The 6,079-nt window shown below is 51.3% G+C and overlaps 1 protein-coding gene across 1 annotated transcript in view; it reads right to left on the reverse strand.

Annotated features, from left to right (window-relative positions):
• The window catches only part of RNF207 (ring finger protein 207), a 77,839-nt gene extending 72,020 nt beyond the window's left edge, over positions 1–5,819 (reverse strand). The window contains exons 1-4 of the mRNA XM_084822009.1: positions 5,570–5,819; positions 2,037–2,302; positions 1,601–1,772; positions 1,321–1,438 (exon numbers count right to left, since the gene is read on the reverse strand). The gene's annotated coding sequence lies outside the window, so the exon portion shown is untranslated. The remainder of the gene's footprint in view (positions 1–1,320; positions 1,439–1,600; positions 1,773–2,036; positions 2,303–5,569) is intronic.
• Between the last annotated feature and the right edge of the window lie 260 nt (positions 5,820–6,079).

Genomic DNA, 6,079 nt, shown 5'->3' on the forward strand with positions numbered 1-6,079 from the left:
GGAGTACTGTGTCCAGTTCTGGGCACCACACTTGAAGAAGGATGCAGACAAACTGGAGAGGGTTCAGAGGAGGGCAACAAAGATGATCAGGGGACTGGAAACAAAGCTCTATGAGGAGAGACTGAAAGAACTGGGCATGTTTAGCCTTGAGAAGAGAAGACTGAAGGGAGATAGGATAGCGCTCTTCAAGTACTTGACAGGTTGCCACAGAGAGGAAGGCCAGGATCTCTTCTTGATCATCTCAGAGTGCAGCACACGGAATAATGGGCTCAAGTGACAGGAAGCCGGATTCCGGCTGAACACCAGGAAAAACTTCCTGTCTGTTAGAGCAATATGACAGTGGAACCCACGACCTAGGGAGGTGGTGGGCTCTCCCACGCTGGAGGCGTTCAAGATGAGGCTGGACAGCCATCTGTCTGGGATGCTCTGACCTGGATTCCTGCACTGAGCAGGGGGTTGGACTCGATGGCCTTGCAGGCCCCTTCCGACCCTACTATTCTATGATTCTATGATTTTCTTGTATTTTATATATTGTGATTTTAAAGTGTTGTAAATTGCCCTGAGTCATACATAAGCACTAGAAGGACAGGATAGATAGAAATCTTTATCTAAATAAATCAAACAATAAGAGTAGCATCTAGGGTCGCCCAGTGAAATTGTTGATCAGGAGATTCTGGCCAGGCCAAAGGAAGTCCTCCTCCACATGAGCATCAGTCTTATGGAACTCACTGCCACAAGATGTGGGAATGGCTTTAAAAGAGAACAACGCATTTGTGGATACATCTACCACGGTCTGGTAGGTCTGTTGGCCATGATGGCTGACCTCATGCACGGAAGCAGTATACCTCAGAGGGGATGAAGGGGCAAAGAAGAGGAGAAGGCTGTTGCCCTCAGGCCATGCTCATTGGCCGCCCAGAGGCATCTGGTTTTAACTTGGCCTGAATGGACACCAAGAGGACTGGAGTGGCTCCAAAAAGGCACCCCACATGATGGCCTGGTTGAGACCTAGAGCGATCAGAGGCAAGGCCTGACAGAGGGGTCCTGGAGGGCTGCTGCCGCACTTCCTGCTGGCTGTGTCCCAGCGCTCTCTAAACTGGCCGCCCTCTGCATAGCTCCCTGGAACTAGAAGTGCACTGTGCAGGGCCTCTTCCATCCCCTTGAAAATGGACTGAGCGGTTTTATTCCATGCAGCTGCATTCTCCCTTCCCTCTGCCACACTCACAAGCTTTTCTGAAACAGGACATGCCCCAAATCCAATCCCAGAGCTTCCCACCCGTCCCTTGCCTCCACCTCCCCAGTGCAGCTCAGCCGCTCACTCACCAGCACCATCCAAGCGTGGGTGACTTTCTCTGCCATCAGCTCTAAAGCTTCTGCCTCGTTGATGGCGGATGAGACTGAGGGCAAACATCCTTTTCCTCTTGGTCTTGGAAGGCTCGTTCTGTTTGGGAGAGATGGATAGTTGTAAAGGAGATGCGCAATCGAGAGGAAAGCTGTGGTAGGCAAGGATTAATAGCATAAGGTATTTCTTTCAGGTTGCATTTTATTGCTTTATTGTAGGAAGGGGTAGGATCCCGGGAAGAAGATTTGTAACTCCAGCTACCTGGATTGAAGGGAGGCTGGAAAGCTTCAAGGCTGGAGGCACCAGGCCAGAGTTCGTCTCTTGACTCAAGGCCATAAACCATCTAGGCCTGCCAAAGGGCCAGCACAGCTGGAGAGGTGTGAAAAGCCATCTCATCTTCCTCGGGAGGAGGGGGGTGCGAAGGAGCTAGGAGCTGGGCAGGAAACAGACAGAAACAGACAAGTGACCATCCATCCTTTGCCCTTTGGTTTTCATCCGGTCTGGGAGGATAGTGTTGGTATGCTGGCTGTGACAAAGGATCCTGCTTCGAGGTGTGAGTAGATAGGCCAGGTAGAGTTTTATTTTTTAGCTTATGCCAGGTTTCCCAACAGGGAATTGGTTCTTGGGTATTTCTATTTGTATTTTGTTCTATTTCTCTTCCTATCCCTGCACCCCTGAACTGTAAATAAACTTCTACCTCAAATTATTGCTGCTATTTCATTCCGGGGTCAGTGCTAAATTCAGCGGCTGCGGATTCCCTCTGGAGGGCTGGAGGGAGTAAGACGACCCTCTAGTGTCGGGTGGAGCCGATCTGGAGAGGTATCTGAAGAGGCCGGAAGATGAGCCCCTCAGGTCGGAAGGTGTCCAATATACTACTGGGGAGGAGCACAGGGAATTTCCAAGTAGCGCCAGAAAGTGAAGCGGCTGGGCCAAAGCCGAAAGGACACTCAGCTGTGGATGTGTCTGGTGGTGAAAAGAAAATCCGATGCTGTAAAGAACAATATTGTTTAGGAACCTGGAATGTCAGATCAATGAATCAAGGTACGCTGGAGGTGGTCAAACATGAGATGGCAAGATTGAACATCGACATCTTGGGAATCAGCGAACTAAAATGGACAAGCATGGGCGAATTTAATTCAGGTGACCATCATATCTACTACTGTGGGCAAGAATCCCTTAGAAGAAATGGAGTAGCACTCATAGTCAAGAAAAGGGTGGGAGAAGCAGTACTGGGGTACAATCTCAAAAATGATAGAATGATCTCAGTACGAATCCAAGGCAAACGATTCAACATCACAGTAATTCAAGTCTATGCCCCAACCACTGAGGCCGAAGAAGCTGAGGTTGATCGGTTCTATGAAGACCTACAACACCTTCTAGAACTAACACCAAAAAAAGATGTCCTCTTCATCATAGGGGATTGGAATGCTAAAGTAGGAAGTCCAGAAATCACCAGGATAACAGGCAAGCATGGTCTTGGTGTACAAAATGAAGCAGGACAAAGGCTAATAGAGTTTTGCCAAGAGAACACCCTGATCACAGCAAACACTCTTTTCCAACAGCACAAGAGGCAACTCTACACATGGACATCACCAGATGGTCAATATCGAAATCAGATTGATTATGTCCTTTGCAGCCAAAGATGGAGAAGCTCTAGACAGTCAGTCAAAACAAGACCTGGAGCTGACTATGGCTCAGATCATGAGCTTCTTGTTGCAAAATTTCGGCTTAAATGGAAGAACGTAGGGAAAACCACTAAACCATTCAGGTATGACCTCAATCATATCCCTTATGAATACGCAGTGGAGGTGATGAATAGATTTCAGGGATTAGACCTGATAGACAGAGTGCCTGAGGAACTATGGACGGAGGTCCGTAACATTGTTCAGGAGGCAGCAACGAAATCCATCCCCAAGAAAAAGAAATGCAAGAAAGCAAAGGGGCTGTCTGATGAGGCTTTACAAGTAGCTGAAGAAAGAAGGGAAGCGAAAAGCAAGGGAGAAAGGGGACGATATATCCAACTGAATGCAGAGTTCCAGAGAATAGCAAGGAGAGACAAGAAGGCCTTCTTAAATGAACAATGCAAAGAAATCGAGGAAAACAACAGAATGGGAAAGACTAGAGATCTCTTCAAGAAAATCGGAGATCTCAAGGGAATGTTTTGTGCAAAGACGGCACGATAAAGGACAAAGAAGGCAGGGACCTAACAGATGCAGATGAGATTAAGAAGAGGTGGAAAGAATACACAGAAGAACTATACAGGAAAGATCTGAATGTCCCGGATAGCCATGATAGTGCGGTCACTGAACTTGAGCCGGACATCCTAGAGAGTGAAGTCAAGTGGGCCTTAGGAAGCATTACTAACAACAAAGCTAGCGGAGATGACAGTCTTCCAGCTGAGCTATTTAAAATCCTAAAAGATGATGCTGTTAAAGTGCTGCATTCAATATGCCAACAAATTTGGCACACTCAACAGTGGCCGCAAGACTGGAAAAGGTCAGTTTACATTCCAATTCCAAAGAAGGGCAACGCCAAAGAGTGTTCAAACTACCGCACCATTGCGCTCATTTCACATGCCAGCAAGGTGATGCTCAAAATCCTACACGCTAGGCTTCAGCAGTATGCGAACCGAGAACTACCAGAAGTACAAGGGGGGTTTCAAAGAGGCAGAGGAACTAGAGATCAAATGGCCAACATTCGCTGCATCATGGAGAAAGCAAGAGAATTCCAGAAAAACGTCTATTTCTGCTTCATTGACTACGCTAAAGCCTTTGATTGTGTGCATCACAACAAACTGTGGCAAATTCTTAAAGAGATGGGGGTACCAGACCACCTTACCTGTCTCCTGAGAAACCTGTACGAGGGTCAAGAAGCAACAGTAAGAACCAGACATGGAACAACCGATTGGTTCAAAATTGGGAAAGGAGTACGACAAGGCTGCATATTGTCACCCTGCTTATTTAACTTATATGCAGAGTACATCATGAGAAATGCCGGGTTGGATGAATCAGAGGTCGGAATTAAGATTGCTGGGAGAATTATCAACAACCTCCGATATGCAGACGATACCACCCTAATGGCAGAAAGCGAAGAGGATCTCAAGAGCCTCTTGTTGAGGGTGAAAGAGGAGAGTGCAAAAGCTGGTTTGAAACTCAACATTAAAAAAACTAAGATCATGGCATCTGGCCCCATCACTTCCTGGCATATAGAAGGGGAAGAAATGGAAGCAGTGACAGATTTTACTTTCTTGGGCTCCAAGATCACCGCAGACGGTGACTGTAGCCATGAAATTAAAAGACGCTTGCTCCTTGGGAGGAAAGCTATGGCCAACCTAGACAGCATAGTCAGAAGCAGAGACATCACCTTGCCGACAAAGGTCCGTCTAATCAAAGCTATGGTTTTCCCAGTAGTAATGTATGGCTGTGAGAGCTGGACGATAAGGAAGGCTGAGTGCCGAAGAATTGATGCTTTCGAACTGTGGTGCTGGAGAAGACTCTTACGAGTGCCCTGGCCTGCAAGGAGGTCAAATCAGTCCATCCTAAAGGAAATCAACCCTGAGTGCTCATTGGAAGGACAGATACTGAAGCTGAAGCTCCAATATTTTGGCCACCTAATGTGAAGAGAAAACTCCCTGGAAAAGACCCTGGTGCTGGGAAAGACTGAAGGCAAAAGGAGAAGGGGACGGCAGAGGATGTGATGGCTGGATAGCATCACGGATGCAATGAATATGAACTTGAGCACGCTCCGGGAGACAGCGCAGGACAGGAAGGCCTGGCGTGCCATGGTCCAGGGGGTCACGAAGAGTCGGACACGACTGAACGACTGAACAACAACAGGTGGTGGCAGTGGAAGAGGGCGGGGAGGGGGGCTGATCGAGTCTCGGCATCCTGCCTTCCTTTACATGGCGGCAGCGGTGGGACACGGGTTTTTGATGCGTAGTGGGGTGCGGGGGGGAGAGGGAAGGGGTTAGACTGCCTGGAAACCGGCATAGGGGTTTGCCGCTTTGCGTAGCTACGGCAAAACGCAAAGCGCTGGAGGAGCGGCGGCTGGCTGCTCAGGCGCTAGGGCGGCTGGAGGCGCGCGCGGAGGGGAAAGAGGGGCTGCAGGAGATTCGCCCCCCTGTGCCTGGCTCAGGGGGTGACAGCGACTCGGCACAAGAGGAAAGTTCGCCCGCGGGACTCAGGGACGCAGCGGCCACGTGAGCACGACGTGCGGATGACGGCCCGGTACCCGAAGCTGAAGGACGCGCCAGGGGGGGAAGGCGCGCGGCGCCCCCTCCCGCTCCGCGCCGCCGCCGCCGCCGCCCAAGAGCGGCAGAAGGCGGTTTCCTGCGCGTCGGGAGGGGAAGATGCGGCCGCCTTCTTCCCGCTGCTTGGGCGCGCGCGCGGGGAGCGCGGCCGCGTGAGCGCGCCGAGGACTCAAGGGGCTGCGGGGCCGGCCGGCCTGCGGGCAGCTCCCCGGGGCGCGGCGCTCCTCCGACAGGGCGGAGTGCTGCCGCGCCAGCCCCTTGACGCGCTCGTGCGCACCGCTCCGCCCTGCCGGAAGAGCGCCGCGCGAGGAGGCTTTGCGCTCCTGCCGCGGCGCGGCGGCGGAGACTTGCGCCGCCCTGCGTCCGAGGCTGGCCGCCGCCCTTGATTCCTGGGTGGAGGCGGCCGGGGGAGGACTCGGGAGGCGCTGGGAGGTTTGGCCATGCGGGAACAGCTTCGCAAGCACTTCCCGGAGAAGCTCGGAGACTGGATG

This window comes from Heloderma suspectum, chromosome 15 (genome assembly GCF_057233095.1).
Source record: "Heloderma suspectum isolate Gila_16-S chromosome 15, 16-S_ref, whole genome shotgun sequence".
NCBI classification, from domain to species: domain Eukaryota; kingdom Metazoa; phylum Chordata; class Lepidosauria; order Squamata; family Helodermatidae; genus Heloderma; species Heloderma suspectum.